The sequence below is a fragment of the Podarcis bocagei genome (genome assembly GCF_964188305.1).
Source record: "Podarcis bocagei genome assembly, chromosome: 11".
In the NCBI taxonomy this organism is placed as follows: Eukaryota; Metazoa; Chordata; class Lepidosauria; order Squamata; family Lacertidae; genus Podarcis; species Podarcis bocagei.
In genome coordinates this window covers 4,791,793-4,803,874 of record NC_138136.1, presented here as the reverse complement: position 1 = coordinate 4,803,874, position 12,082 = coordinate 4,791,793, and the positions used below count along the sequence as shown (strand labels likewise).

The window sequence follows — 12,082 nt, the reverse complement described above, 5'->3', positions numbered from 1 at the left end:
GCAATGATTGTTCCATAGGAAGCCAAAGAGAAGCAATACTTTTGCAGAAGCAACTTTTCCCCCTACGTTGCCTTGAGTTTTAAGTTAAGCATGATGAGTGTACATCTGCAGATTGAGACTTTCTATGCTGGAAGTTTTTGTTACAGAGAAGAAAAGAAAGAGTAGCCTGCAAGAAGTTGGCCTCCAGAGCTGCAGGACCAGACCCTCTGCAGATTTGGATTGCTCTCTCAATTGTCCATGACTAGCACCTTGTCCGCGGAAACACATCCTGGCATCTAGCAACACTGATCCCTTTTAAATTTCTTCCACTTACACCAAACTCTGGGCTTTATTCTTCAACAGGTTTCTTTACCTAGCTAAACACTCATTACAGCTATGATATTTTTAATGTAATACTTTTTAAGATCCTATAGAAATCTTTACAAAAGGCAGTAAATATATTACAAAAAAACCCCTTTCATTTTAAAATACATGATGATGTAGATTCCTTTCTTTTGTGTATCTCAAAATCTTTATAAGACATGGAAGTATGTCTATTAATAATATTGGATAAGCAGTAACCTACTTTTTGTGGGGAAATTAATTACCAACAATAATTGCAGGAAGGATAACATATCAGGGAGAGGAGATTACTCTTTGAGCCCAAGAAGGAATATTCCTGCTTGAAATTCTGCCACATTTAGTTGCCAAAAGTGTGAACTCATTTTCAGGCTTTATATATTCATTTCATGAGATTTATACACTGCTTGATGGTTAAAAAACAAAACCTCAAAGTGGTTTGTATTGATTTGAGCAACATATCTGTAGGCAGGGAAGAGGGAGCGTTTTTCAGTTTGAGGGTGCTCTCCCTCACAGACAACATACGGGAGGCCACATTCCAGTAGCAGGCAGGGCCAAAGGGATAAGAAAGTAGAGCAATGGGTGTGACTCTTACCTTTGTATACAGTAGGCAACCATTTCTATTCCAACCATAGAAATGCGCACACATTCTCCATGCAGGCAGGAGGCTTTATCCCTGTTCCAGCCAGGCAAAGGCCCAAGGTGGGTGTGGAGCAGGGTCAGTGGGGGGTGGGGTCAGGGGAAAGGCTAGCCTGGAGTGCCAAATTTATGAGTGTTTGACCAGATTTGGCAATGGTTAGAGTGGAGCATGTGGCCTTTGCCAACAGAGAGCTTATGTGTGTGCTTTTGTGTGTGCGTGTGAGTGCTTTCCCTGTCTAGGAGAGACTCCTGGTTTTGTGAGGAAGGAATGTATTTCAATAATCCATTTTAAGCAAGACACAGTATTCACGTAAAACAGAGGAGTGGAGTACATGGGAGGCAGTTGTGGCACTTAACACATGCAGAATATGTTTCCTCTTCCCTTGTTTATTCTGCTTGGGTGCTCTGCCCATGGAGTCCCAATAGTTAGAACTGGGATGCAATGGGGTGTTGGTTGGCTGGGTCTAGAGTCCCAAAGCAAGATACTTGGAGCAGAAGTGTTAGCAGTGTGCTTTAGTTCAGGTTGCTCACTTTTTGTGCAAAGCATCCTTACAACAAAGTTCCCCACAAAAGAACTTACCCTTGTGCATGAGATAAGGCCTGAGAGATACAACCCTATGCTGCAGACCCCATAGTCCGAACCAGAGATGCCAACTTGAATAAAATGCCCACCCTGCATAATCGATCACATGGCATGGTGCATGTACACCATTTGAATGGCAGTGCCCATCAACTTGGGGTGGCTGCCCCCCTCAAATATTTTATTGGGGGGGACAACGACGAAGGGACCTCAGCCCCTAGGAGTTGGCTTCTATGGTCTGAATTCTGATCTACTGGGTGATGTTATATATACCTCTGGTGGTGTGGTGCAATTGGATGCTAGCTTGTACCATATCCAATATTTTGGCTTTATTTGCACATCACAGTAACCTAGACTAATCATGGTTTAGGAAGTACAGGCAGTGCTCTCGTGCATGTTTCCTAACTACTACTGCCCTTCTGTGCCATGAGCAGAATAAAATAAACCAGGAAGTCTTAGCTTTGCATTATGTCCAAACCAGGGATTGTGGTTTGTTTCTCTCTAAGAAGCCATAATAACTAGCCGACATGAAACCATGATTTGTTGTTGGCTTGCTAATTGTGCTTGGTTATGAAAAAACAAGCCATGGTCCCTGCTCTGAATATAATATGAAGCCAAATCTTCCTGATTTGCTCCATTCACCAATAAAGAACATAGATGCCTCCTGTTGATTCTAGAGCTGTACAGCGATACTGACATGACAGTCAGAGTGGGCCTAAATGACTGCTTGTCTCAATCTTTCAAGTCACCTAGTGGTGTAAAACAAGGCTGCATTTTAGCCCCCACACTTTTCAACTTTTTACATCAACGACATAGTCCCACGTTTAGCCCAAGCTCACTTTCCCTCTTCAGTACTTAGAAACAGGAATGTGTTCTGCTTGCTGTATGCGAACGATATAGTCCTTCTTTCTCTTTCCCGTCTGGGCCTTAAAAACTTCCTGGATGCTCTCAGTTCATATTGTAAACAAGAAGACCTCCTGGTTAACCACTCCAAATCATGGTCTTCTGAAAATGTAGCCCCCACTATAAATGGATGCTTGAGCACCATGATTTAGAGCAAACCCATGTTTTCAAATATCTTGGCGTCCTTTTTAATGAAACATTGACTTATAAGTGGCACATCAAGGTGGTGAAAACCAGAGTGCAGAGAGAGATTGGGGCTCTGATGAAGTTTTACTTCACAAAGGGTGGAAAACAGTTTGAGCCCGTGCTAAAAATATTTGGCAGTAAAGCGATCCCTCAAATGCTTTATGGAGTTGAAATCTGGGACAAGGATAAGAATGCTATCAAAGGGTTAGAAATGGTGCAAAACCAATTTTGTGGTGGAATCTTGAACTCTTATTATTTCCATAAGGTAGAGGAGATTACATCCACAGACAAACACCAACTAAGTGATTGGTGCCACCGGACAGAATTGCTACATGATCTGCAAGCGATTAAATTCTCTAAATGCTCTGCTTGGTTCCCCCTTCTGAAAATGGTCCGTTTTAGAGCCAGTTACCTGTCAAATCCAGTGTGGTGTAGTGGTTAAGAGCGGTAGTCATGTAATCTGGGAAACCGGGTTCGCGTCTCCGCTCCTCCACATGCAGCTGCTGGGTGACCTTGGGCCAGTCACACTTCTCTGAAGTCTCTCAGCCCCACTCACCTCACAGAGTGTTTGTGGTGGGGGAGGAAGGGAAAGGAGATTGTTAGCCGCTTTGAGACTCCTGAAGGGGAGTGAAAGGCGGGATATCAAATCCAAACTCCTCCTCCTCCTCTTCTTCTTCTTCTTCTTCTTCTTCTTCTTCTTCTTCTTCTTCTTCTTCTTCTTCTTCAAATCTTGGGCTTGCTAAGATTTGCTTTTACTGGGCTGTTTTCAGACTGTGCCCTCCAGCATCCTAAAAAGACTCTGTATATGTGGGCACCTGCAGGTGGAAGACATCTTGCACTGTTTACTATATTGCCCACCCAGGAGGCGATTTCTCACCATCTGTACAGGAAAAATGTCTCTCCTGGCAGAGAAGGTCCTATGGTTTCTTAGTGATGTAAACGCTCCAGTGACTCATAAAATTGCCCTGTTTGGCGGCCAAAAAGAAAACCCTGGACAATACAGCAGTAAACTGTAAGGAAGACGCAGAGATCTAAATAGAGACTATTATTTGTGATGTGACACCACTTTTTTTTGTATTTTGTTTTTGAGTTTTTTAAGATTTAGATTTTATTTAGATTTGTCATGGCCAGTGGCTAGAACGATAAAGTTATTTGGATTGGATGGAATATATTTCAGTCAGTTTACTAATCTTGTCACCTTTAGAATTGATTCACTTTTCTGAGGGCTGTGGTTCACTAATCCAATATTGCCAAGCACTTATATGAGTGTGCTTTCTACAAGTGTGTGTTTATGCTTTCTGTCTCTCACAAAGCAAAATTGTGTCCCAACACTACTTCAGCTAATTCCAGTTGAAAGATTGGCCACTTCACCTTGTAGAAACCTTGCGCAATATAGATTAACAACCTGAGCCTATGCAGTGTAACACTCACTGAGCTTTCTCCCAAGTACAGTATGTATTACCGTCTTTACTCAAGTCTAATGCGCCATCGAGTCTAATGCTCACCTCAATTGTCAGAACTTTGAAACAACAACAACAAAAAGTATTTGCTGGTGAATATAATGCACATTGGCAAAAAGTGCACTCTTCACAACGATGAGTTTTTATTATGAATTCAATCTTACAAAAAACCCGCTATTATTTGATAAACTTACTAATACACTAAAAAATTAAATCTCAAAAATCTACTGTTGTTTGTAATTAAATAAACAGTTTCCTGTATATCCTAAAATTTGAAGTGTATATACTGTTCTTTGGTGTTTCAATTACTAAAATACAGAACTAGATGACAGGCTGTAACTTAATCTAGAACTTAATAATAACTGCAAGATGAAATTTTGGTCAGCCCCTGTGCTTTGGTACTCCCTGCCTGTAGACATTATTCAGCCACCATCAGCTATCCCAGAAGTAGATGCTCCTGGTAGCAAACTTTGCTCCGGGATGCGAGCAGAAGTTGCACGCCGGCGGCAGCGGGAGGCCCCATTGCAAAAGCACACCTCATGTTAAGAACAGACCTCCGGAACGAATTAAGTTCATAACCGGAGGTACCACTGTACTGGGCATAGCCAGACACTTGATTTGGGTACACCTGTTCTTAAGTTTGCTTTAAATGGTTTATTAGGTTTAATTGTTTTTAGATATTTTAAACAGTTTTTAAACAAGGTATTTTTTATCTTATTTTTATGCTGGCTGGGGCTGATGGGAGTTGTTGCTCAACAACACCTGGCAGGTCACAGGTTCTCACCATCATGCCTATGTAACTGTAACCAACATTAGAAATAGATAAGATCTGCACACCAATGTTTGTTTTTAAACAGTTTTCAGCAGAAAATAAAAGCCTGTGCTGGTGCAATGCATTATAACCCAATGTTGTTGTTTTTTTAAAAAAAAGTATGATAAATTTGATATAAAAGTTAATTGACATGAACCCCTTCTCCCAACAGCGGCAAGTCTGGTTAAGCAACAAACTTAAGAACTGTGATTTATGCTGTGAAGGGACTATGTGGGTGCTATACTCAAGTTCTGCTTATGTAAGACTTCCAAAGAAGGGAGGCTGCCTGGTGGGAGTTGAAAGTTGGCTTTCAGTTTTAGCAGGCTTGCAGCGCTGTCAGTCACAGAGCAGCCTTTCTGCAACTGTTACTTAACATCTCCCGTTGGATTTCATTATGCCTTGGCCTGAATAAGACCGGGCTGCCTGTGTCTGCGTTGGACTGCCCTGCTTTTTCTTCATGCTTTTCAAGACTTGCTTACAAATGGTTGCTCGGAGTTGAGGGACAAGCTGTCCTCTAGCCCTGGAGTGGAAAGAAGCTGCTGTGTGAGAGGTGGAGCTGGTGCTGTGTTGTGTGGGCAGCAAGGCTTGGGAAAGTGGGTTGCAGATGCTTTGTGAAGTGCCTTGACCATCACCGCCTTGTAGTGGAGGCTTTTCTGGCCCTGGTGTCTTGTCCTTTTTTAACCTTTATCTTCATGCCTATTTATATGTATGTATGTATGTATGTATGTATGTATGTCCGGGATTTTGTTTTCTGTGGGCACCCTCAGGAGAGAATGATGGAGAAACAGAGCCTATGATTTTCAACTGTAATTGTTTTAAGAAATAATTAAATTAACACTTCTGCTGGCTGAGCTAACAGCTTCACTGAAAGGTGTATGCAAAAAAAAAAAATTAGCCAGCATTTCCAGTTTGAAGCTAGCCAGGCTTTGAAGCCAACAAGTGTTTACATACAACCAAATGAGGGATAAGTACCGTATTTTTTGCTCTATAAGACTCACTTTTTCCCTCCTAAAAAGTAAGGGGAAATGTGTGTACATCTTAAGGAGCGAATACAGGCTGCGCAGCTATCCCGGAAGCCAGAACAGCAAGAGGGATTGTTGCTTTCACTGCGCAGCGATCCCTCTTGCTGTTCTGGCTTCTGGGATTCAGAATATTTTTTTTCTTGTTTTCCTCCTCCAAAAATAGTCTTGTGGTCTGGTGCGTCTTATAAAGCGAAAAATACGGTCGCTGATACTTCCCAGGGGATGGTGGACTTTTCACCCACAACAAATTACTTGTATTGATAAGTTGTCCGTCTTCGCTCTCCAAGAGCCTTCCCCAACCTGGTTGGGCTTCAGCTTCCATTTGCCCCAACCAGCTTGGGAAGTTAATGGAAGTTGTAGTACAGAGCATCTCTAGGCTGCTCTAAAATACGCTACTTTTAAACACAATGAAAATGGCACAATGTCTTTTCTTCAAATTAAAGGCATCCCCAGGGGTCTACCTGAATGGCTCAAAGCATTTCAGTTTTTCATATCAGCTTTTCAAGTTAAACATCTCACCGGTTAATATGAACCCTCCCCAAAAAACCGCTGGCCCAGTCACAGATTTGAACAGCTGTTTTTTTCCCATTCAGTGTTTCTAAAAGTTGGAGAACTTGTCTATCTCACCAAAGAGATTTTCTTTACTAAATTTCATACGTATAGGGTAATTTTAATCTATTTTATAAGGAATGGAATGTACAGATTTTTAAATGGTAGAGTACTTAAAACAACAACAACAATCTCTCTGCCATATGCATTAAGCTAAGGGAGTGTTTTTATAGTTTTCATTTTTCCTGCCTGCTGGGCGCTTACCTCTCACTCCTTTGGTGAAACTTTTCCTCCTTGAATCCACTTCCTCCCCAGCCCAGGATAAGGGGGGTCAGAGCACCCAGAGTCTTATGATGCTCCCAGTCTTTTTAGCTATTCAACAGAGGGCCAAGCAGCAGGTGGCAGCAGACCTGTGTCTTTTTTCAACACAGGTCTGTATTAATAACACGTGACGCCAAGGGGCAGGTGCAGTTTGATGTCCTCTGAGCTCAGTTCTGGTTAGGGCATCAAGTTGAGAGAGAAATGGGAGATAGATTGTGGTGGAGTGAAGTAGCAGGCGGGGGGGGGGGGAGCTCAGCATCCCTGCAGCACACGGTTACAAGCAGGGTGGATTTGATTTAAATCACGATTTAAATCACTAGTCAGTAAGACTTGATTTAAATCATTTTTTTTACAGAAAGACTCATTCTTGCTAGTATAATCTTAATATTTACAACCAGATGAAGGTTTCGTTTTTGGAATAATAAATTTTCAGAGTAGTTTTTACAGTTATATCAAAAATTACTGACTTGCGCAATTACAGTGCTACCTCGCGTTACGAACTTAATTCATTTTGGAGGTCCATTCTTAACCCAAAACCGTTCTTAACCTGAGGCACACTCTTGCTAATGGGGCTGCTGCGCAATTTCCATTCTCATCCTGGAGCAAAGTTCAACTACTTCCGGGTTAGCGGAGTTTGTAACCCAAGGTGTTTGTAACCCGAGGTTACAAACCCGAGGTACCACTGTATTACACAAAGATCCCAAGACCTGTGGAGTATTCTGCTCACAAGACTGCACTTTCATTTTTACTGCTTCACACTTGGCTACTTGTGCAGATCTATTCCACTCCAAACAATCTATTCATTGAACCTCTTGGAACTTAGCATTTAAGAGATATGGGGTTGATTCTGTGTATATAAATTTGCAAAGGAACAATGGGTTTAAATTTTTTCCCTCAACTCTATATGTTTATTTTATAACATTTTTCCTGTGAAAAGGCATGTTATCTCTGCAGACACAAATTCACACTTTTAAGAACTGCAAAAACAAGCACCTGTGATACTATCATCTTGTTAGAAAAACTGCCCCAAATAATCTTACAGAAACCTCTGGAAGAGCATGACATTGTGAATGGATTAATGGAATTCATTTACCAAAACATTTAAACATTGCATATAAAGTCTCATGTTACATAATTAAAAGCAAATCTTTATTTCCTGGACTATAATGTAACTTAAATAGAAAACTAACTTTAGAAAGAATTTTCTTCCAAAAGCATTTTATTTTTAAAAAAATCCAATTAGAATTTTAAAAAATCTGATTTAAATTTTTTAAAAATCTGATTTTTTTTATTAAAAAATCATTGATTTTCATCCACCCTGGTTACACTCCTTTCCTCTCTCCCATGTTACATATATTTGGAACAGGCCCATGTTAACAGGAAGATATTTTGTGCTTTATGTTGGCCATTGTGACTATTTTATATTCTTATTACCGATCTGGCATATTTCCTCGCTCTAGTGCACCTCTAAGCTTTATTCCATGCCCTCTTAACAGACTCTGCATTTCAGATGCTGATAATACTGTAAGTCCTGGAATTTTTGCATTTAGCTAATGTCTGGCATCATGGCACTAGTGCGCAGCAGCTCAGCAGGAAAGCACATGTCTTGCGTGCGAAAGGTCCCAGGTTCAGTCTTTGGCATCTCAGGTATGAGTAGGAAAGACTCCCGTCTGGAACTTTGGAGAATCGCTGCCAAACATTGAAGACAGCACTGTACAAATGAACTGATTCCTATGTTCACAAGAGACCTTTGATTAAAATAAAGGACTTAACTCCCATTCCTGTGGCTTACAAAAATGGATGTGCCATCATTTTTATAACGTCAAATGTTTAATTACAGTGGTGCCTCGCAAGATGAAATTAATCCGTTCTGCGAGTTTCTTCGTCTTGCGGATTTTTTCGTCTTGCGAAGCACGGATACACCCTGGTACTGTATTATAAAGCGGGCAAAGCACAAAGCGGGTCGCTCCCCAGCAGGAGGAGTTTCCCCAGCCTGGAGGATCTGTTGCTGGTAAGAGGCAAAGACACCCCCTCCCACCTCCCCACGAAAACAGCCCCCCTTCCTCTGTCGCCAAGCCTTGCCGCGTCTTCGCTCCGCCAAACCGTGTCCCACATCAAAGCCCCAGCCCGCTCCTCTCCCTCTCTCTCCACGAGGTGCCAAAGGTTACCTTGCGCTACGCCGCCGGGCTCCCCACAGTCTCGGCAGCTGCTCCCAGCTTCTTCCCACCCCCGCAAAGGCGCCTTCGCGGCGGCCCAAGCGCAGTCGATGCCTCCTCCTCCTCCTCCTCCTTGGTCCCCCTCCTCCTGCCTTCGTGCAGTTAGGGCAAAATGGAGCAGCCACGTGGGGAGGGGGAGAGAGAGGCAGAGGCAGAGGCAGCGCAGAGACCCAGCCAGATCCGCTGGATCCCAGCCCACCTGCCTCCTCTGTGCCCTCTCCAGAAGAGGATCCCTCTGGAAAAGGTAGGTCGCTCCCTCGCTCGCTCCCTGCCAGCCCAGTTCCCGCTTCAAAAGGAAACAAACTCGCAAGACGTTTCGTCTTGCGAAGCAAGCCCATAGGGAAATTCGTCTTACGAAGCACCTCAAAAAACGGAAAACTCTTTCGTCTTGCGAGTTTTTCGTCTTCCGAGGCATTCGTCTTGCGCGGTACCACTGTACTGGAAACCATGGCTTCCCATAGTGAGGAACTTACCAGCATTTTCTTGCTATGGCTGGTTCTGTATCTGTTCTGTTCTCACTTGAATGTTTAATCTTTCATTTCACAACTACAGAATTGTAGATTTCGTCAGCTGCAGATCTTTGATCTACAATTGTAACAGCTAGATCTTACTAGAAATATTCCTTTGTGCTGAGCATTTGCTGATATCATTTAATATTACAGCGAGTGCATTAACAAGTCCCCAGTTCTTAAGATCTGTTTGCAGATATTGTGGAAAGATACTGATGAATATACAGGCAGCATACATTTTAGGTCCATCCAATATTGGCGTAACTACGCATGTACACATTGCACTGAACCCAGAAGTGACCCAAAAATATTACAAAAACATCCCAGAAAGGGGTGGGGGAGCAGAATGGGGTGTTTGCTGGCTTTTTCAATAGGTGTTACGGTTGCACACAATTTCACACAAGCATGCAGTGACTCAGAATGCAACCCGTTTGCAAATGGGATATTGCCCATAGTCTGCCCATTTTTTTATATGCATCACAATCGGACTTAATGTTTATAACTTTTCCTTTTTAAAAAAGAGAACAACTGCCAAGGATACTTTATTGTCTATTTATTGACATTTCTATTTTAAGAAGTCACCTTTTTTTGTGTGTTGCAGATTTCACTAATGATCCTTGGCAATATTTGAATAAATTAGTCTGTGTACTTTTCAGGGGAAAGTGCATTATCTATGTTCATTATTAACGTACAGCAATATATGCTTGCTGAGATATTAACTACTCATGATAGTAGCTAATTGGCTAATGATCAAATTCTACCATAAAACAGTTTAATTACAGTTAGGAAAAGGTATGTTGTACATTGAAATAAATACAAAAATCATAGTAACTTGTATTGTGCATCTTGTGATTGAACAGCAAAAGGTAATGGATTAAAAACAGTGTCTCAAGTTCCATACTTATTGCCGTTCCTTCCTCCAATGTGTGCATATTGTTAGGCATGTATTCAAATTACACTGCTCAATAAGGGGTTGAGCTGTTTGTCCCAAAGAGTGCATCAGTATTTCTAGACAAGTGAGCCACTTTGACTGTATTGCTCTTACTGTAATGATGAAGACCAGGACTAGCTGGTTCTAATAGCTACACATAGGAATGAACCTTTTAATTCTTGCACCAGTAACTTCCCCTTATTTTATAGTTCCAGGTAGCATCAATGAATACAGTGGTGCCTCGCAAGACGAAATTAATCCGTTCCGCAAGTCTCTTCGTCTAGCGATTTTTTCGTCTTGCGAAGCAACCCTATTAGCGGCTTAGCGGATTAGCGCTATTAGCGGTTTAGCGGCTATTAAAGGCTTAGTGGCTATTAAAGGCTTAGCGGATTAGCGGCTAAAAGGCTATTAGCGGCTTAGTGGCTTAGAAAAAGGGGGGAGCGAAAAAAAATCGGAACACTCGCAAGACGTTTTCGTCTTGCAAAGCAAGCCCATAGGGAAAATCGTCTTGCGAAGCAGCTCAAAAACGGAAAACCCTTTCGACTAGCGGGTTTTCCGTCTTGCGAGGCATTCGTCTTGCGGGGCACCACTGTATAACTATTGGAGGCCGGTTGCACAAAGCTAGTGTTATATAAGCAGAAGGCATGGTGCTATTTGGCTGTTATTGCAAGATGTTGTGCAATCTTTTGGTTAAATGTTAGTAGACATTCATTAGACTTCACAAGTAACTGCTGATTCCCCCAGCTTCCCATGTCTGACCTAAATTTTAACACCTGGTAGACTATATGGACTTACTGAAAAGGTTTTTCAGTAATGCAGTCTGCTTGCTTAAAGAAAAGATAACTTCCTTAGCTTGAAACTATGCTATTTCTTTGGCTGCTTCAAACAGGAACTGAAAATTAAAATTTGAGCCTGTGAATTGTTTGTTTAGCAATGTCTGATAGCTAAGCAAACAAAGAAGGGGATTTTCCACATTGTGTTGTCAATTCCAGACAGTTCCCTATAAGCAAGTATTGAGTATAGTGAATTGAGTCAAGGATAATTCACTTTTGCACGAGCAAGTGAAGGTCATGTACATCATTTTGAGAAGCTCATTTGGTTGGCACAGAGAGCAGAAGAGTTGCTTCTTCATATTATCTTGGGTGAACATAAGACGAACGTGTGTGATCAGGCCAATGTCCATATAGTCCAGCTTCCTGTTCTTACAGTAGCCAATTGTGGGATTCTTGATTTTAAAGCCAATATCTTTGCCAGTTAAAATGTTTTACTTTTATATTAGATGAATTGACGTTGACATTTTCCCAGTTATATGAAGAATAAAATAATACGATTACCTCATGCTCCCAATAATCTACTGGAGGTTTATATCCAACATAACACTATTTTTGTAGTGTATTTTATATTTATTAACTTTTGATTTGTTAACATATGTTTATTATAGCTTTCATATATGCTACTGTAGTATTGCTAATGAATTAGTGAATATAAGTATTTTCAGATACAGTTTAATATTAGCATCTTGCACCCCAGCTTCCACCTAGTTAGAATGTCCACACACCTTTGCTCTGTCCAAATTACCGGTACTCTGATTGTCAGCCAACAATCACTTCTCTTTT

At 41.5% G+C, this 12,082-nt stretch overlaps 1 protein-coding gene across 2 annotated transcripts in view; it reads left to right on the top strand.

The window, feature by feature from the left end:
• The window catches only part of LOC308597752 (guanine nucleotide-binding protein G(q) subunit alpha), a 95,594-nt gene that overhangs the window by 50,908 nt on the left and 32,604 nt on the right, over nucleotides 1–12,082 (top strand). The window lies entirely within an intron of this gene.